This window comes from Vespa mandarinia, chromosome 2, assembly GCF_050613455.1.
Source record: "Vespa mandarinia isolate Hongniang chromosome 2, ASM5061345v1, whole genome shotgun sequence".
NCBI classification, from domain to species: Eukaryota; Metazoa; Arthropoda; class Insecta; order Hymenoptera; family Vespidae; genus Vespa; species Vespa mandarinia.
Genome location: NC_140811.1, coordinates 5,062,501 through 5,084,972, shown reverse-complemented (window position 1 = coordinate 5,084,972; position 22,472 = coordinate 5,062,501). Strand labels below are relative to the sequence as shown.

General features: G+C 34.2%; 1 protein-coding gene across 7 annotated transcripts in view; it reads left to right on the top strand.

The window, feature by feature from the left end:
* The window catches only part of dpr12 (defective proboscis extension response 12), a 193,429-nt gene that overhangs the window by 60,725 nt on the left and 110,232 nt on the right, over positions 1-22,472 (top strand). The window contains exons 1-2 of one of the 7 annotated variants that reach the window (XM_085664781.1): positions 7,795-7,809; positions 7,893-7,968. The exons of 5 other annotated variants lie outside the window; for them this stretch is intronic. The gene's annotated coding sequence lies outside the window, so the exon portion shown is untranslated. Of the gene's footprint in view, positions 1-7,794; positions 7,810-7,892; positions 7,969-22,472 lie in introns of those variants that run through there. One more of the 7 variants, XM_085664779.1, reaches the window with a different exon arrangement.

Below are 22,472 nucleotides of genomic sequence, written 5' to 3'. Positions count from 1 at the left end.
AATATCGGAAAGAAAAATGACCCCTCGAGCATCGATTCAACTTCAAATTCTCTTCACGTCGGATACTTTAACTATTTCTGTTGTTCACAGTATTTTCGTGTCTTTTAATTGTTAAACGTAGCTATTTAAAGCAAATAGATCTTATTTAGAACAAATAGATCTGTTTTATTATTATTACCACGAATTTGTCTACCTAGCATTAATTCTACTACCCTATCGATAAAAGTCAAATTCCAATGTGAAATTAAAATAGATATGGAAGTTTTGAATTTTTAAAACAGTTAAAGATAGTAACTTTGTGGGTTTGTTGGATAAGTGACAATTATGTTCTCATCCCATCATTTCTCTCTTTCTCTCTCCTCTCTCTTTTTCTTCAAAATTGATTCTGTCATTTTCTTCGACGATTTTCCTTACCCGTCTGATTCTGATTTATCTACCTCTCTTTTTTCTTTACTTTGTGCAACAAGTTTCCTATTTATCATGTCTCCGACATAGACTGTCCTTGCCAATGGGTAATGAGCTTTTTTTTCTATATCTTCGATGATAAAAAATAAAATAAAAATAAGTCAACGATATCGTACTAACATTAACGTATGATAATTGCATGGAACGAGATTATATGTGAAAAAAATCGTTCAAGATTTCTATTGATGTTCTATTATATTTAATAATACGTGCTATTTTATTAATATCAACAAACTATACGATTATGCATTCAAGTATAATAAACTTGATGATAGAATATACTGATATCATAGATAGAGCCATTAACATAAAGCTTTGATAATTCAATTGTAGTGAAGAGGTTTCAAACGAATTAGTGAACATGTATAGTGAAGGTATTGTAAACTCCTTGTCAGTTACCTATGTACTCATAGTGCTATTAACGGAATCTTATATGTTACACGTATATAGGTCAACTCTGGATATCATTTCTAATGGAATTCAATACTTTTTATTCTTATTTCAGGTTAAGTCTTGTTTAAGGTAATTCGTGTATTAATTCTGCAAGCATCAAACCCGGATGTTTCATATATGAGAGAGGAGACCTAGTATCGATGTTAATATCAAAATGTAAACCCCCTAGGTAATCTCGTTGTAGTCAATACGTACGGTCATCATATCGTGGATACATAATGTCTAATCTAATTCTATAGATTCCCATCAATACATAGGACATATGTGATCGTATGAGGAAGACATGAAAATAGAAAAATAAAGGAAAATAGCTCTTCCAATAGTGAACAAAATGTAGAATTAGGAGAAACTATTTCAATTCTTTGATGAATTTAATTACATCGCAATCAATCGATGATCTATCATCAATAATCTTAATTGGCAAACACGTTGAACACGAATGTCAAATCCGTTCTATATGAATTTTATATTCACAAATTCTTATCACGTTTCAACATACAACCTCTCTGTATTCTATGTATTTAAAGCAAATTCTATCTATCTATCTATCTATATATATATATGTATATAAATAAATGATAGATAAAATAAATCATTCTCGAAATACAACGATTTATATTAAAATCCGAAAACCAAATACGAGAATGACCTCCATTTTTGTAAACTATTAATAACGAGAAAATTGTAATTTTCCAATGCCATAAACGACAGATTCGATTCGTATAAAACTTTTAAACTATAAAAATTAAATTATTGTTCAATTATTATTATCAATATTATTAGATCGAACAATATTCATTATATTGAAGACATACTTCACTCATGTATCAGTATCTCCCCGATCAAAAGAACTCCCGACGTTTATACTCCTAATAGTCGAACATATAATCATCTATTTTAAGAAATACAATACTATTTTCATAGACAATATCTCAACATAAGATCCATTTAAAAAAACAATTTAAAGGATAAAGAATTTATACAAAAACTGATACATTAAGACACATTAAAACGTCGCTAATAATCCATACGAATAGTTGGTGCGATATTAAAAACAAAATATATATATATATATATATACTCATTATTATTATATCGTACAATTATTGTTGCCAATATTATTGTTACATTGTTATATCTAAAAAAGCAAATTGGATGGTATCGTGTGATACGATATTTCATGATTAATTGAACCGACCGTATATCTTAATGAAGAAAAATATGATCAAAGAAATGTAATTTTTAAAGATGACAAATTGTTCTATGCTAGCTAACACACGTTATACATTCTTGAAACTGAAGAATTTTGAGTGAGATTGAACGTAACCGTAGCGAGATTCCGAAACGAGTAAGCTCGTATATTTAATAGGTAGCTTAGAAAGAAGGTAACGTGAATGACGAGAAACGAATTCTTAAACATACCTGTAACCATCGAGATGGTAATAAATGTTCGCTTCGTTGAAAATTCGATTCACAGGGCGTTGCTGCTGCTTCGATCGACACGAATACGTACATAGATATAACGTATACGACAAGGTATGCATTTACGCGATGCAAAAATAATATTTTAACGGAGTGTTTCCTTCAGCGTCATCCGGTAGAGACTTGAATGTATACAGTCACCTTCTATGTATAATAAATCTGTTCAGTCCTCTTTTCCTCTCTGTATATATTTTTACTTCAAGATCTACTCGACACGATAAAGAATGCGTGTGATTGTTTCTCGACAAAGACGAACAAAATTTATTGCATGAACTTTCAACGATAAGTACGCAATCATTTGCGATTATTATTGAAACGATTCATAAATAAGTGGCAATAAATCAATCCAATATTTTCTCTGTCTAGTAAAATATAAATTGTCGACATATTCCTTGGATTTCACGCGTTTTTATCATTTATCAAATTTAACCTAAAACTATCGAAAAGTGATATATTTACCCAAAATTCTCAATACTTGATGTATATATATATATATCGCTCCAAATAAGATAAAATTGGACTATTCACTCGTTCGCATTTTCGACGATTAAAGTTCAACGCTTTTGTTATAAAGAACCTTACTATATGTCGATATCTTATTCTTTTTTCGTTCACAAATGAACGCGAATAGTTTTTAGTTTTATGAACGGAACATCCATTGAACATCACAAGTGACTTTTGCGCAGCTCGAATAAGACCGTAATCTTTCTGGTGCATTTTCTGTATTATGATTCTTGCGGTAAGATTTACGGATGTGCTAAGAAGAACCGTGTATCTCTTTCTCTCTCTCTCTCTCCTCTTCCACTCTCACACGAGAAGACATAGTCGCAAGCCGGAATGGAACTGGTGTTAGCGTATCGCGACGCTTTTCACCTTGTCTCAGAAACGAGAATAAACGAGTACACGAGTCCGCCGTCGTTTTCCACGAGTCACCGAGGAATGAAAGAAAAAGGAAAGAAGGAAAGAGAGAGAAAAAAAAAAGAAGAAAAAAACAAGAAAAGGAAAAGAGTCTTTGACGTGTTACCTGTGGGAAAAGCAACTTACAATACCACGAAACTATTTTCTACGAAATAACGTCGCAAAGTGTTAAACTCGATGGCAGCTGACGAAAGGAAAGACGAAGTGGAAGGGAAGAAAAAGAGAAGAGGGATTAAAAAATTTCTTCAACTTTCGACTCGTAACCTGCCCTTCGTATTTTCAACCTTATATCCTTCAATCCTCCCCTCCGCCAAACTAACTGGTTTTAATTAAACGCCGAACGTCGCGTCGCGATGAAATTTTTCGGAAATTAATTAGAAAATATACGAAGCGAGGTTAATCACCTCGTCTGCAACTAGAAGAGGGATCAAGACGAAGGTACGCTCGACGAGGGGGCGTAGTTAAACGGGCTACCCTTCCGAAGGCAAAGTGCCAGAAGCGACTGGGTTGAGTTCTTGAATCAAGAAAGTACGTAGACTTTTTTGAACGAAACGAATGAGAAAATAAAAGAAAGAGAAAATAAAAGAAAGAGAACGTATCATATTAGATGAATATGGGGTCTTGTTAAAACATTCGAATAATACAATAACGTTAATTAAACGTAATTACAAAACAGTAATGATTATAAAATTCTAAAGAATCGCACAAAAAAAAAATTCATATCACAAATAAATGATACAATAAAATATCATTATTATATACTACACAAAATCAAAGCATCAAAGGCTCGAAATTATAAAAAAAAAAAAAGTTAAAAGAACTGTGTCCTTGATCAGTGAAAAAAAAGAGGAAACATATCGAACAGTTCATCTTTTTTCAAAAAAGCAAGGAAAACTAATAGCAAGTATGTAATGGAGGATGATCGAACGTGAAGAAGTAAAAATAGAAGAAGTAGAAGAAGAAGAAAAAGAAAAAGAAAAGAAGAAAAGGCATGCCCATCGGGATGCTATTAGTACAGGTCTAGGTGCAAGCGAATAGACGAATCGATACCAGCATTGCAAATTGACCTAAATTGGAAAATAAACGAAAGAGGATGCCATTGCCGATCGTACGGAAACCACGAACGACGTTTCATATCGATAAGGAAGTACCTACTAAGAAGAGGCTTGGTGATGAAGGGGTGAGGAGGGGCTTACTGGTAGCTACGAAGTCTCAAATCCATGGGGAACTATTCGCGCGTCTGTATAATGCTCTCTTTCAATGGTCGAAGCTGCTTTTCTCTAGCTCCTACCCTTAAAAATATCCCCCTTTATGTGACGTCGGCGACGACAACGATGACGATGGTGGGTTGGCTACATACACGCCACTCCTCTCGAACAAAGGAATTCGTCTCACAAAAGTTGACGTCTTAGAAAAGAAGAGAGTGAAAGGAAGAAAAAGAGAGAGAGAGACTGAATGAGTGAGTGAGTGAGTGAGAGAGAGAGAGAGAGAGAGAGAGAGACCACTCGCGGAACTCTCTAATGGCCGAGGATTTTTGTGCTGCTCCTTGGAATATTGCTTTAAGTAGAAAGTTGGGAGCTACCGTTTTCTCACGCCCGACATAGCCTCCAGCTAACTGAGAATGAAAGACCAAGAAGGATGAATATATAGAAAGAGAAAGAAAGAGAGATAGATAAATAGAAAGAGAGAGAGAGAGAGAGAGAGAGAGGGAGAGAGAGAGAGAGAGAAAGAGACAGAGAGAAATAGATAAGAAGCTAAGGTTATTTGCTTTACGAATTCGAATAAGAACGACGCCCCAAATAAATAAACGTCAACGTATCCACGTGCACTCTTTATACGAAGAAAACTCACATTCGGAACTCCCCGTTGTCGACGGAAATTCTGCAAGAGAAAAAGTGACATTGTTCGAGAGCAAAACCTCGAGTTTCGAATGTTCACTTAAATATCGGTTGTTTAGTCGAACCAACACGTTTCCTCAAAATAGATTTCGTCGTTTCTTCATCTCTTTTTTTTCTTTTATTTCTTCCTCTTCTCATTTCTTCTCATTTCTAGCATTGATTTTCTATACATTTCTTCTTTCTTTATTCTCTCTCTCTCTCTCTCTCTCTCTCTCTCTCTCTCACTCTATCTCTTCTTTAATGATACAGAGATTGAGAATGAGAACACTATCGTTTATTCACAGATACGCTGTTTTTACACCGATAATTTCTTTTTTTCCTTTCGATGAAAATGTTACTTGAAGATATATAGTTAAGAAAGACGATACGTTGCGTGCAACATATAAGATAGCTCGATAAAGTGTTAGTAACGAGCAAGCAAGCGGTGGTTGAATCGAAGAGGAGAGAGATCCTTTCCTTTCGATTATCGTAACAACTTTCTCTTTTTCTCTCTAAAATACCTTCTTTTAAACCATTATGCTATGAGATATATGTAGACTCAATTCGCTGTAGACACATGAGGGTTGACGTTTTGTGAGAAAAGTGTCACGTACGTCGCCCAACGCTATCTTTCTCAAACCCTCTATATCCGTCTGCCTCTCTCTCTCTCTCTCTCTCTCTCCCTTTTCCTCTCTCTTCCTCCCTCTGTCACTCTCTCTCTCTCTCTCTTTCTCCTCTCTCTCTCTCGCTCGCTCGCTCGCTCTCTTTGTTACCTTCCCCCGATAGGAGAATATCGTGCAAAGTGCCACGTAATAGCGATTAATGGAAGCGCATCCATTTACCACAACCAAAGACATCAGGCGTGCGTGCTAACGCGCTTTCTAAGTAGGCACTTCGATTAACCAAAGTGCCCGACTCTTCTGTCTGCCACTTCTCTCTTAGGAGCCCTTGTCTAACAACATTTTATTTCTTTCTAATAACGAAGAGAAAAGGGAGAGAAAAGGTGCAAGATAATGTTACTCGTTGCTCATGAAATCTGATATAACAGTGTAAATATTTGTAGATATTTCTAAAAAATAATGATGCTCGAAATCTAAAAGGGAAAATATAAAATGAGAAGTTTCAATCGATGCGTGTAACGTCATTAACGAAATCCGTTCTTATGACGTCATTTAATTCGATATCTTTATCCGTGTGAAAATATAACGAACGATGAAGCTTTTAGGATTTACGTTAATAATTTAAAGGATTTATTTTGTCGTATATTCACTTATTATTATTATATACTCGTTCTCATTTTTACAAAAATTAACTAGCTAACAATAAGTAATTCATGCGATACTGTTTAAATAACTTTCGCCGACTTTACACTAGAATTTATCATAATATAACGACACAAATGACAAGCAATAAAATGAAAATCTCGGAAATGGAGAGGAGCTTTGCGAAACATCACCGGAATTGAAGGCGACGTGTCTTCATGCATCATTGCAAATTTCCGTCGCAATTTTATATCGCTCCATCGGTGAAAGTAATCAACAAACTCTTTGAAACGAACAATAAGCTTAAAAAAAAAAAAAGAAAAAAAATAAATATGCGGATGGTTCATACGATAGAGGAACGCGCATCGATAGACGTCTCGTTCCATATGTTTTTAAAGTCAATTGCATTATGATTTTTATCGCAATTCGAATCATTGATATTAATATTAATAAACGATGAATCCAAATCAGATTTACGTAAAAATAAATCCACATGTTCGATCACGTTGCTTACTTTGGTACAAAAATAATTTCCTTATTTGCGATTGATTTCAATTTTCTTTATAGAAATCTAATTATAAACTTTAGCTGATAATAAATAATAATTAAAGCTTGAAGACGGACTAAAATTGAATCGTTATTATTGTTACTATAATACCATGGGAATATAATTTTCGAGAGTGCAAACACGAAGATGTTTCTCTTTCTTCGAATCTATACTGGCAAGTAGTTAATGAGAAAGATATCGTTCTGTTTCGAGCAACGATACTCCGTTTATACGGAATGGTACGGGTAGTGCTCTCGATTAACGGAGAGAACAATTTAATTCCTAACAGAGATAACCGACTTATCGGCGAAATATATCGCTATCAGAACGTCCCACGATAATGCTATAATGGCGTGCGTGAGAATGGTTCTTCGATATCACGACTGAATATTCTGATATCTTTCTCTCTCCCCTTCTCTCTCTCTCTCTCTCTCTCTCTCTCTCTCTCATTCTTTCTCCCTTAATACGCATATGGCATTTAGAATCTCGAATAACGACTGTCAGCTAAGAATGCTGAGTTATAATGTACGGGCATTAAGGCTCGACTGTTGAGCTCGTACTTAAGACTTAAATGAAATTTAAGTAGAATATGGCTTAGCTTGAAGTCAAGTGAGAGACGATTAGTTCAATTTAAAATCAAGCTTCGCATAACTTTTCAATGTAGAAAATGGAATTAATTATAATAGGAGGTAAGATGAAATTTTAAATATTTCAACTTAAGAACCGTCTGAAGAAAGCTTTAAATCATCTTTCAGGATATCCTTATATTCAAACATTCATCCGATACTACTACTCCTATAAATAAGTAAGATGAAAGACTTTACAAATACTTTCTTAAACTAACAAGAAGGTTAATTAATGAATTAACGAAGTTATACATAATTAAAGGTGGTAAAGGAAGAGTATAAAAACAGAAGCAAAGGTTGTTCCAACCAATTCGAAGATAAACAAGGAAGAATATACGGCAAGTAAAAGATCATTCTCTAATATTAATTCATTAAGTTAAACCATATAATTCTCCCCCGTTGAAGTTATCGTTCCGTTTTGTTCGAAAGCTAAAGTAACTTGAGTTGCACTCCAAATGCTCTTATTTGCGTATATACCACCAACGTATAATGAATGCGTCTGATATCAAATGTTACAACAATTTGATAGCAAAAGCACAAAGTTCGAGGACACTTGTTAACTACTCAAGGATGGTAGTAACGCGCTGACAACGCCGACATTCTAATACTAGAACGTGTGTCTGTCTGACGCTATCGTCTCTCTCTCTCTCTCTCTCTCTCTCTCTCTCTCTCTCTCTCTCTCTCTCTACTTGCCATTGCTAGGAGAGCTGTTATTACTAAAGAGGTACTTCCGTAGACTCAAAACTTCAAAATGATCGTTCTATACATCTCTACTTCTCTCTCTCTCTCTCTCTTTCTTTCCATATCATTCGAGAGTTCTCCAAAGAGCTATACTCACGGAATCTAGAGTTAGAGAGCTCGATATCTGGCTCGAATCAGATCGAGAGAGAAATTTTCGTCAAGAATTTTCTCGGCTCAATATATTTGCACGCTTGTCAATCGAACGTCGTATGAAGTCGAGACGTCGAGTTCGTTCGTCGATGTACCAAAGTCGAAAGAGGAATAGAGAGAAAGCGTAAAAAAGGAAGAAAAGAAAAATAAAAGAGAGAAAAAGAGAGGGAGAGAAATAGCGATGAACTAACGTGAATTTTCGGTCGAGCGCATTCTCGTCGAGCCTTCGACGAATGACAGCCCATGTCCTTTTTTTCCGAGCAACTATCGACAATTATTGCCATTATCGATGGGCGAAGTTTCGCGATTGCGAACTGTCCGTCACTTTGGATCGTTTCTCCTCTTCTTTCACTCTGTGTTAGAGGAATACGGTGAAACGAGGACGTTGTAGTACCTATACAAAGACATACACGCACACGCACACGCATACGCACAACTTTAGAAGAGTTTTCCGTTTTTACGTTGGAACCGTGTATCAACGTCCGCTCGTTCGAGCGTTAACAACCGAGGCAGGCGCGGCTCGCTCGTAAACCGTCGAAGCTTCGCTCTCGCTCTCTAACACGTAGGTACGATCCTTGCAAGCTAGGTACGACCCTGGGACCCATATGTATCACCAATCGCGGGAGCTGTAGGTAGACTTAATGGCAGACGCGACATGTAAATGACCTATCGATGGATCAACGGCACATCGGCTTTTCACAGTACCCATATATGCCCCTCTCTCTCTCTCTCTCTCTCTCTCTCTCTCTCTCTCTCTCTCTATCTCTTTTTCTGTCCCTATCTCAATCTCTATCTATCTATCTTTCTCTCTATTGCTTCCTATCGCACTATCTGCGCAAGGACATTCGAGACAGACTATCGAAAATCTTTTAATTACGATCTTTCGTTTTCGAACGATATCGCTACTGAATAGCAGCCGGTCTGATCCCACGAATTTTTCATTCGAATTCACTTTTCCAACTTCCGCTTAACGATAGGATACGATCTTTGTATTTCTTTTTTTTTTCTCTCTCTTTTTTTTTTTTTTCTTTTTCTTTATTTCCGCGAAGCTTATGTAGATTTAAATCCCTCAGAGGAACGAATATTCTCGGTTGTTTAACTTTCTTCGGGTGTAGGTGAACGAATGAACGGAAGGAGGAAAGGCAGAAGGTGAGATTATACGTAGCTTTCTTAATCTCAAGTATTCAAAGAAAGAAAAGAAAGAACGGCATACGCGAAGAATAAAGGAGAAAGAAGAAGAAGAAGAAGAAGAAGAAGAAAAAGGAAAAGGAGAGGGAGGAGAAGAGAAAAAAGTGAAAGAAGAAACTGAAAGTTCTGACGTTGCTCCGTGCCGACCATCGTCGTTACTCCCTTATGTAACTTCTTATGTAAGCGAAAGCACGGTTTACGATCCAATCGTAAGATTCGACGTGGGCTCTTGAGACGGGAGAAAAAGTCTCCCAGTGCCTTTAACTCTTCGAGTTCTGCATTATTTTCATGCTCTCATTTTAAGCGATCCACAAACCCTAAATTCTTTTAGGTATGCTTTACGTTTTACGATTATTTTAAATCGAGTGAAAAATTTCAAACGATCAATTACTCTTTAAATATTCTTCCTTACTTTATTCATCACATAGTATCATATTCTTTCGAAACTTTATCATTATATTTTATAATAAAGAAATTACATTTATCGTATCTACAATTCTAATTGTATTCTCTTTCAACGTCATTAAACGTTAAAATATTTATCCATTTATCTATTTTTATCTTATACAGTTTTAACACGTCGTAGGATGCTATAACTCTTCTTATTCAACTTCGAAAGCTATGAACTGCGTTAATGATAGAGGAAGTGCGTGATCGGCCGAACAATATATATCAATAGAGATCCGCCAGTATTACTTTGTAGTCCCAGGATCTCTTTTACTTTCCGATAGGCCACCACGATGAACGTAGAAGAAAGAATCTTTCTTTTTCCCAGTCACGTATCCGGCGGCGAAGGAAACGACTGACTAAGTTGCTGGAAGCAGGATGAGTTACGGAGAGGAGTGGGGTATGAAAGGGAAGGAAGGAAGAAGATAGGTGAAGGAAAGGCAAGAAACGAAAGAAAGAAGAAAAGATCTATTCGAGGTCGGCACACCCTCATGGGAATAATAGACCATCGATAGATCGCGTATCGTTCTTTTTCTCTTTCTCTTCCTTTCTTTCTTTCTATCTTTTTTCCTCGCATATACCATCTCTCTCTCTCTCTCTATGTCTTTCTCTCTCTCTTACTCACGCCATTTCCCTCGCGAATCTTTCCTACGAATTCACAAACAAACTCGGTAATCACTTGTCATGGACGCAGCTGATCCCGAAATAGCTTTTTTATTGTTGTTCCCGCTATTCGTCAGCCCCCAACTCTTTGCCAAAGTAAAGAGAAAAAGAAATAAGGAAGGAAAAGAAACGTGCGAACTATTTGGAAAACAAAATATCAATGACGGGATTCCGTAAAAAAAATGTTCTCGAATTCGAACGAATCCTTTTCTATCTTTCTCTCTGTATTCCGTAGAAATTTTTCCACCGAAACTCGTATCATCCTTTTTTGTCAATGAAATATTGAGTCGTTTTCAATCGTAATTTCTCTTTAAGTCCAACTAGCTCCCACCCACCCCACCTCTCTCTCTCACTCTCTCTTTCTCTCTCTCTCTATCTATCTATCTATCTCTTTATCTATCTCGATCTGTCTTCCATCTCCTGTCTACTTGTCGCTTTTCCTAAATCCCTCGTCTTTCCTCGTAGGTATCCCGTCGCGGCAACAGACATTAAATGTCTCGGCCGAGTAAATTGCCCCGGTTGGCTTCTTTCCCTATAGGGAAAGAGAAAAAAAGAAAGAGAAAAAAAAAGAAAAAAGAGAAAAAAAGAAAAAGGTAAAGTAAAAAAGGAAAGAAGAACGAGACGTGGGAGAGAGATAGAAAAAAAAGCTGATAAGGAAGAGATACCAAGAGGAACGCAAGGGCAAAAGAAAAAAAAAAAAGAAAACGAGGGTGGGAGAGAGAGAGAGAGAGAGAGAGAAAAAGAGAGAGAGAGAGAGAGAGAGAGAAAGAGCGAGAAGAGATGAGAGAGAAAAAGAAAAATAAAAGAAAAGCCCTCTCAAGTCGTGCTGGAAAAAATTACTTTCGTCGGGGTTGAAAGAAGAAGAAGAAGGAAAAGAAGAAGTGAACCCGTGCACGTTTACGCGTGCTCGTGAATCCACCTTAAAAAAGCTCTGACAGCGATTTCTCCCAGACTCTGAACTTGAAAGTCGATGTCGGCGAACGCCGTTGGCGATGAAATCGAGCTCTTTGCTAGCCCACGAGGCAAACGAGTAAGACCTAGAGAACCTCTAGGTTCTATCTCTGTCTATGTCTCTCTCTTTCTCTTTATCTCTCTCTCTCTCTCTCTCTCTCTCTCTCTCTCTCTCTTACTATTCCATTTTCTCTTTATCTTTTTCTTTCTTTCTCTCATTCATACCGTTTGACCCCTGCAAGTAATAAAAGCTTGTATAAAGTAGTGAAATGGAAAGTGCACGACGGAAAAGTGTATTTACGACAGACTAAATTGTTCGCTCCTGTCTTTACCTTGTCTTTCATTTTTTTCTCTACTCCTTCGTTTTTTCTTCCTTTCTTCTTTCTCTTTTATTACTCTCTTGCTCTCTCTCTCTCTCTCTCTCTCTCTCCTTTTTCATGTTCGTTCTCATCTCCATTGTATACATAAGCAAAGAGAGGAGACGCATAATACATTATACTCGATGGTACAAAACGAGCCAAGAAAGATCGTAAGATCTACTAACATCGCTCTCGCATTTTACGCCCGTACACGGCTTTACTACGGAAAGAAAAAGAAAAAGAAAAAGAAAAAGAAAAAAAAAAAAAAGAAAGAAAGAAGAAAACTAAAAGAAAAAGTACGATAAGTACTGATAAGTACGAGCCACTTTACAAAAAGCACGAACAAAATATCAGATTAAGTTAACAAATGTTTTGAATTCGTTTTTTCCTCGATATCGATGCTTTTTAATTATAAAAATTGTAGAGGAAATAATATATATCAACTCGTTATAATTTGTGTTGCCTGATTTTTTTTCTCTTTTTTTTTCTTTTTTTCTTTTTTTTTTTTTTTTTTTTTTTTTTAATCTTTAAATTACTTGTTGCACATTCTCGAATGATTTCAAAGGGAAAAAAAAAAGAATAGACGAAATATAAAATAAAATAAAGCGGATGAAATTTTTTAATATTCTTTATGATATTCTTTCTCTTTATCTCATTTCTTTTATATTTCACATCGAAATTCGATTCTCTAAATATTTACTGTCGAATTGACCGGCAACGACTAAAACATTTGATCCTAACGAATAGCTGTTATCAATTGTTTCTTTAACGTTTCCATTAAACACAACGTAGCCATTCTGGTTTCCCTTTGACGGACAAAGATCGTTCGTAATCGGTCGATTTTACGAGCCAGCTACGAGAAACCTCAAATCCCAGGATTTTCACGAGAAGAGAGGCTTTGAACCGATAAGAGACCGAGATAGCCGGCAAACCACTGGTAAACGATATTTTAACAAGCAAGCTCGTAGACTCGCCAGCGTTAATCTCGAGGAAAAAATGCATATTAGTCATTCGCTTTCGCCCTCGTCGATTTTCTTTTTCTTTTTTTTTTTTACCCTGGCGACCCGCCAAAACTACCCTTCTTCTCGTCTCTTTCGATTTGGATCATGACTCGAGCGTCATTCGCGCTTCCGCCATGGAGTTACATTTATGTAACTCCACGCAACATTTATAGCGATCGTATTGAAAAAAAGAAAAACGAAAAAAAAAAGAAAGAAAAAGAAAAAAAAGAAAAAAACAAAAAAAGAAAAAAAACCAAAACAAAAGTCAAATACTACGATGTCGAGAAGAGTATACGTCGAATAAATGTAAAAAATTTGATTAACATTTATCTCGCAACGATTATGTCAATGTTTCGATATAACTATCTGATTCTAAATACACACGATTGATCTCGATCACAAAAAAGGAATAGTTCTCGTTAACTTTCTTAGAACTAACCACCGTCGCTTTAACATCTTATGTCCAACGCGCGAGTAAACTTCAGCGTCGAGCTCGCAAATATTTCTTTAACCTCACCCTCGACTTTTACTCTACTTTTTCTCTTCTTTTCTACTTTGACTTTATTTTTCTTGTAATCTCAAGATACCTGGATTATTTCGCTTTCAGAATCAAGTTCTTCTTGTTCGTAGACAGATAAGTTTATGAATAATAAGTAAACGAAAAATGTTTCTAGCATTACGCGTTCGTCGTATTCAAAACCGCACACGTATATACACAGAAAATAGACGGACATAAATGCACATTTACGTATAAAGCGAATGAACGAAAAGTATGCATCGAAGTATAACCAACTAGGAGAGTATAAGTGGCGTTCCTTGTTTCAAATGACTTACCGCTTTACTCGTCGAGATATACCGCTTGACTGGCCTCTACCCTCATTCGTCGTCTATCTCGAAGAACGCCGGCGATCCGTTGCCCGCAGCTCTTCCGCCATCGCACTGAAATCCTTTAATCCGATCTTAAGAACTTTTCGGTATTCTCGTTACGCGTCTCTAATCCTTCTACGTTATGCTCGACGTCAAAGCTCGTCATTCTCTACGTAAAAGCTCATATCATTGTACCTCTATCGATGTTTCTATCTCGTTCACTCTTACTTTGTCTCTCTAAAATTAAAATAATGTAGAATATATTATCTTCGAAATCAATGACGATGGAAAAAGAAAAGAAAAAAAAAAAAAAAGAAAAAGGAAAAAAGAAAAAGAAAAAAGAAAAAAGGAAAAAGAAAAAAGAAAAAAAAAAGATAAAACATTTTAACTGGATTGGAAACATTGGAATAAGATATTCCATATATTATAGATCTTTTTTATAACAATTTTCATATACTCTAATTATCGAATACAAGAAAGAGATAAAAGATAGAGAGAGACAAAGAGAGAGAGAAAGAGAGAGAGAGAGAGAGAGAGAGAGAGAGAGAGATGATAAGAAAATATTATTTCTACAATTTTATAAAATTCTCTCATAAAATGAAAAAAGTTAATATATGCATATATATATATATATATATATATATATATATATAAATAGGTATATATATACCTATATAGATACCTCGAGGTATTCATATAACCATTTTCAGTAAGTAGGTTATCGTTACATGATCGCGAAGTATAAAGCCGATAATAATCGTCTAACGTTAAGAAGCGATTAAAGACGCTTGAGTAGACATTTCTCTTAAGTATGAAAAGCTCGAAAATGTGCACATGAGAGAGAAAGAGAGAGAGAGAGAGAGAGAGAGAGAGGGAGAGAGAGAGAAAGAGAGAGAGAGAGAGAGAGAGAGGGAGAGAGAGAGAAAGAGAGAGAAAATTACAATTAAAAAGCGACAATCGTAAACTCTTGGATTTATTTTACGTTACATTTATTGAAGTAAAAGCAAAAGAATGGAAAAAGGATAGAATTTCAGTGAGTAAAGCATAGATGAGAAGAGAGATTTTTCTCAAAATGAAAGGACAATAGATTTTTCCACGTTCCGCTCCATTATTGCAAACTTGGCTTCGGTACTCTCTCGTATTACTGTCTCTCGCTCGACCGTACGAACGAAGCGTAAAACCAAAAGTCTAAGGACGCCCTTTGAACGCGAACTACCAGGTTATAACTATAGCTAGCTATACAGAAAGAAAGTTGGAAAAATGTAAGGGAAAAGTTGAGAAAAATTGTAGATTTAAATCACACATGACCTGTTTTTCAGAAATTTCTTTCTCGATCAGAAATGTAATATAGGTACGTTACTTATATTTCTACTACGAGTGAGAGAGAGAGAGAGAGAGAGAGAGAGAGAAAAGGAGGAGAACCTTTACCAAGCGGCACCTAGCTTCTCTCGTCAGCAAAATGGAACTTTCGATTATTCTTTTTTGTTTTTTTCTAAAGCACACATGAGTGAGCGAAACGCTCGAGCGATCGTCGATAACGATTGCGTTCGTGGGATTTGAAAAAGTCCACGAGTTCTGATAACGATCGACGCACTTGCACGTATACACACGTGGGAGGCTTTTAAACGTGACGTTTAATTGCTTTGATACTTGAGCCAGATATCCACATACATGAACGTACGAATATATGTATGTATGTATGTTTCTATGCATATATGTATATATATATATATTTTTTTTTTTATTATGAGTTTATATATATATATATATATATATATATATATATTTTTTTTTTATTATCAAGATAGATATTAAATCAGACAGACGATCAAAATGACTTTCTCATCCCGGTTTATATCGTAGAATTTCAATTTGATTATCTCTGACAAAAAAAGAAGTACGCTATTTACACGAGAAATTATTTTTATCTTAATCATTTCGATCATAAAAAAAATTTCATTATTTAACAATCAATTAGATATGATAACAAATAACGTAAATTACTTAACGAGATAATCACATTAAATTTTCAATTTTCACTATTTTATTAAAAAAAATCTGTTCCTCCATCTCAAGAGAGAAAGTGAATTTATTCGATAGCTTCTAGCTTCATATAAGAGCGATCTGAAAATAAGCAACGGCAATTCACGAACGGATTTAACGACCCGTCTCAATTAATAAAGCGTTAATGAAGTAGTGCTTTTTATGGAATTTTTTAAATGATGGAATAAAGCGTATATACCGACAGTTGTAGTAGTGGGTCGTGAAAACAAAGCCTAAACTCTCGATATGGAACACGTTTGATATTTAAGAAAAATTATGCATCTCGATTGAATCGATGAGTGATTTTATTTATATGAACGACCTCTTTCTTCGATTAGTACATTGTTTTCTTTTATTTTTATTTATTTATTTTTTTTTTCCTTTTTTTCTATTTATTCGATTCAATCGATTTCAGAGCTCATGACGTAAATTATACCATTCGATATAATAACTTAACAAATTTGATAAAGCGTATCATCTACATATAAAGTGAAGTAGGATGTTTAATACGTTTTGCTTTATATCAATATTACGCAATTACCGACTGTACCTTCGAACGTAATGAATTTACATTGATTTCATGAACGTTAGAGAAACGATATCAGAACAAGGTGGGAAGCGTTAGGACTAATAGTTATCGTTAAGGATGATATAGTTACGAGTGAACTAATATAATAATCTCGATTACCTACTATTCCAATAACGTAGACTCGAAAGATAGAACATCGACAACAACGACAAAGATTTATTCGACCGTTTTCATTGATCGCGGGCTTTAGTTTGCTGCTATCGTCCATGCATATCGCGTTACCGCTTTCTGTTTCTCTCTAATCGGCTTTGCATGTTCGTCGAGCGATTAGAATAAAAAAAAAAGAAAAAAAAAAAAAAAAAAAGAAAAAAAGTAGATCGATTTGTATCATGGCGTATAGAGATAGACGATTTTCATGTAATTGGATAAAATGAAACGTGGTTCATCGAAGTCCTTCGATATATGTATGTATAGTTTCGATCGAGCGTGCAACGATTACCACGAACATAGTTTACAAGCTCGTTCAACTTTACGTGGCGTTTACTTCGATCTCCCTAAACGTAAACGTTAATTGGTCGAATCGACATAGAACTCATATATATATATATATATATATATATATATATATATATATATATATATATATAGAACTCTAATCCCACGCGATGGCAGCTGAGGGAATACTTATGCTATCATATGAGCATTAAGTCGATTATACAGATATATTATACATATATATATATATATATCAATTCATTTACTTACTCTTCTTTTTTTCAAATATATATATATATATATATATATATATATATATATTTATCTAAAACGGCCGACAAATCGTTTTAATGAACACTCCCTTCTAATTAATTCGAGCTCGTTGAGCATACTTGTGCCGCAATTGGAATATCAGTACGAACGATAATTCCGAAAAGCCGCTTGATCCTGATACAAACGTCTGTGAATAACGTGGTTCACCATAAAACGTATATATATATATATATATACACACCACACATATAGACACGTGAACACAACGTCGTTTAATTTTCAATCGGTACCAAGCTTGGCTTACGATCGCCAAAGGCTAGAAATAGAAGGAGAGAGAGAGAGAGAGAGAGAAAGAGAGAAGCAAAGTGAGAGAGAGAAAGAGAGAGAAGAGAGAGGGGGTGGGAGGAAGAGGAAGAGGAACATGGAAGTTAGTCGTAACGATTCGTTGTACATGGTCAGCAACGCAGATAATAACAGGGACGGTAAGCGGTAACGGATGAAACACATGGATCGTTGATAAATCGTGACAGAAAGATACGCTAGGTAGACCGTTTGCGTGGTTCCATCGACGAACCATCCTTTTCGCTTGTATAAAGTTGTCCAAAGGGACCACACCGAACTCGGATGAAGGAAAAAGGATGACTACTCGGTTATTGGCAAGTGGTCTCTGTCGAGTAATTCCATCTTGAAGAGCGATCTACCTCGAATCCAGAACTCCTTCGAAGTACGATATACGAAGATATATAAGTCCATACATCTACACATATACACATATAAAGAACAAAAATATATATTTTATATATATATATATATATATATATATATATATATACATATACATATATATATATATATATATATATATGTTTTATGTACATATGTGTATTTTCTTGTCCTCTTTTTTATTTCCTTTGAAGATACAGGTATATGAGGAGGGAGGGATCTTGGGGTAGACGGGAATGAAGAAAAGACACGGGGAAGATTGGAAGGTAAGAGAAGAGAAAGAGGGGAAAAATTGAGAAGCAAGAGAGCACGAAAGGAGAGGGTCAGAACAGGTCGCACGGAACGCATCGTTCCCAAAGGAACACTGTCGTCATTAATTCAACGTTTACTTCCGTGCGATACATATCGACCGCGAAACCGTATTTTATCTGAGTATGAGGGGTAGAAAGCTCATCCCCTTTTTTTCCGTTGCACGCACGTTCCACGCGCAAACTTACACATATACACATACGCACGCATACTCATATGCACTGATATGAGATAGAATATTGAGTATCTTTCTTTCATAAGAAAGAAGACTTTTTCAAAATTTTATTGATCTTGTTTCAAAACACAATAACTTCTTTTATAATACGTAAGGAAATGTTCGACCATTAAACAATAAAATAAATATTTTACTTAATTTTTTCACGTTTATTACGTTTTATGAAATTCCACAGTTGAAATCTGTGAAAAGTACGATCTTTCATTTATCCGTTTGTTATCGGTAGGGGGAAAGAGGAAAAAGAGAAAGTAGGGAGAGATAAAAAAAAAAGAAAAAAAAATAAATTAAAAGAAAAAGAAAAAAGAAAGAAGAAAAAAATTAAAAGAAAAGGGAAAGGATTTTTTCACGGTTTAATCAAAATGTTCGTCCGGTCGAAAAAGAATACAAAAGAAACGTCAAGAGGCGACTTTAATTTTCATATAAATTACCTACCATAGAGTTTCAGTGCGATGAATTTATAAGACGTTTCATTCGTGCCGATCTTCTCTCAGTCCCTTTTCTTTTATTTTTTATTACTTTTTTTTTCTTTTCTCTTTTTTTTTTTTTTTTTTCTTCCATTTGCCACACTACCAAAATATAACGAAATAAAAATCTAGAGGGTGGGGGAGGAAAAGGGAAAGTAGACGAACCAATTAAAGATTATCCAATACTATACTATTATTAGTTATATAGCTTAAAGTTATATAGAGCTATAACATCTAGTTTTCTCTATAGATTCGATAACTTGATTGATAATCGATTTCTTTTGAATTAGACAAACGACTAATTGTGTCGTCGACTTTCACAGAAAATTGCTCGCTAAATCGTTCGAGAATGTAACTCACTATTTTATAAATATATAATGATGATTTCAATTAATGAAAAAATATTTGTCCATTATGTATCTGTCATTTTGGATTATAGCGATTTTAATGCAACGAAATGTGCTAAATATTATACTTTCTACGATTAAATATAATTCTTTCATTATAGTAAGAGAAAGAGATAGATATAATGAGAAAATAAACTGATAATAAAAGGTTATTATAGTCGCAAGTTCGCATACGGCTTTCATAATGAAATATTCAGCATAATCTGTATTCCATTCTTCCTCATATTATTCACTTCTTTTCTATATTAATGTTTCTTGTATGTATACATATGCGATACATATACATATAAATATGTACGAAAAGAAAATTTTTTCATTATTATTTTATAGGACTGTTTAGAAAAGGAAAAAAAGAAAAATAAACGTTTAAATAAAAATTTAACGTTAATAAATACTTGAGATAATTGTATAAAAGAAAATATAAGAAAAAATTTTTTTTATAAATTATTATTTATAAAAAAATTGTTTATAACAATCGTTCATAACAAATCAAAAATATATACGAAAGGCTGTCCCTTATGATCTTCGTTCAATATTCAATTTAATTTTTCTTAAAAATGGAAAAAGAAATTATTTATAAAAAATTGTTTATAAGATTTGTTTATAACAAATGAAAACAAATTGATAAAAATCTGCCCGCTTGTGATCTTTGTTCAATATTCCATTCAATTTTCGTTAAAATTTTTATAAAAAATTATTTATAAAAAATTGTTTATAAAAAATTGTTTATAACAAATGAAAGAAATATAAGAAAATCTGCCCTTTATGGTCTTTATTCAATATTTAATTTGACCTTCGTTAAAATTTTTATAAAAAAATTATTTATAAAAAATTATTTATATGTATTTGTTATAAACAATTGTTTATAACAAATAAAAAATATGTAAGAAAATCTGTTCCTTGTGTTCTTACTTCAATATTGAATTCAATTTTCGTTAAAATTTTTATAAAAAATTATTTATAAAGAATTGTTTATAACAATTGTTTGTAATATAATAAAATGATTAGAGGGAAGTTTGACCTTTATAATGGTTTTTATTCCAAGTCTTTATCATTCTTAGTTCCGGAGATATTCTCATTCAATTAAAATGCGTTTAAATTGGTCTACTGACCTATATAATTTTTTTTTTTGAATGAATTCATTGTCACAGTGACATACATAAATTCCTGGAATTTACGTGCTCAGCTGATGTTACAACGTAAACTATTTTTTTGTACTATCGGTTACTACGAACAGATGTATCTATACGAATTATGAATGGCAATCTTTCGATGGAAATATCTCCAGAACTAAAAGTCGTAGAGAATCGAAATAAAAACCATTTTAAAGGAAAAATTGCGCTCTATTTATTAATGTACTTCAATAATATCGATATAATAGAATCAATTATGTCAATATTTCATATTCTCATATCTCTCAGGTATATAAGTCTTATCGATGAATTTAAAAAGTTCATAATTCTGACAAATTAAACATTTTGTACATCTTTATATAATAATATTATAACTATATCTCTATTAATATTTCTCTTTCTAATAATATTATTAACTATAATGATATTATTTCAAAGCTATAATAATTCTTTCAACGTTATCAATATTTAATTATTTAAATAACATTTCATCTATAGTATGTAATTGTATCTATAAATAACATGAAACTATCGAAGTTACGAGATCTGTAACGCTTTTATACATTTTACCATCGTAAAAGGTTGCTATTCGTCGAGAAGTTTCATATTATACAAGCGATAATACATGGAGATATATATAGCCGCTCGACAGCGGGAAATTTATAGTGGAAGATTTCTCTTACGGAGACGACTGCCCATTCCGAATAATAGCCGTTCGTTTTGCCTATGCTCCGAACGTACATACATAGAAGAGAGAGAGAGAGAGAGAGAGAGAGAGAGAGAGAGAGAGAGAGGAAGAGAGAGAGAGAAACAATTCGCGCGGAAGAAGAAGGGAAACGGATGGCGTTCTATCCGTGCCAAAACAAGAATCGCGATATTTTGCTTTTTCTGAAACTTCGATCGGTGGGATCTTCATTTACGTGGTCTGATTCCCAATACAAAGAGTTGTTATTCTCTACTCGTCGTTTAGATTTTTCATTATCCTTCCAGCTTTCCGAGCTTCGCCAGAAGAAAGCTCTTAAATACTACTCCACGAATCTATTCGTCGATTTTTAACGTTTTCATATGAATAAAGGAAAAAGAAAAAAAAAAAAAAGAAGAAAAAAGAAACAAAAAGAACAGTTCGACAAAAATTAAAATCCTCAGGGAACGATCGTACAAATTTCATTAGCTATTAAATCTCACGGTATACGATAAATATCTGGGAAAATGATCGTTTTATCTTCTATTCAATTTTCCGATTCATTTGTTATTTCGAAATTCTTTTTATGTTCTACAAAAAGAGAGGAGAAAAACAAAAAAATTAAAAAAAAAATCGAAAGAGAAAATGAAATATAGAAATAAATTGAACAATTTTGATAAGCATATGATCAATATGAATCATTTATTTGAGAGTAACATCAGGGTAATTTGGCTTATCGCGTACATCGTACCTTTTTCCACAAATACGATGCACCAGGTTTGCATGAATGAATGGCGAATTTTCATGAGCAAAATTTTCTACAAGTTACTAACTCCATTTGGAAAATTGGAGACGCATTTCCCGTAATACTTAAGTATGTGTATTATGGAACGACTAAAATAGACGTATATTCTATATTTTTGGTCGTGACATTTCGAATTTTAAAAATTATTACGAGAGATGCCAAATAAAATTGGTACTTTTCGAAGTCTCAATGAAATTGAGAGAACGAATGCTAGAAGGTAGTGAGTGGGTTGGAGGTAAGGTTGAAGAGGAGGGGGGAGGGGGGCGGGAGGGGGATGCATGATGAGACGTTCCTAGGAAAGAATCTCACGACTTGCGAAGAGCTCGCCGAACTATATCAGCTAGTCTTGGTCTTATCCTCCTTTCATTTTTAAGTGA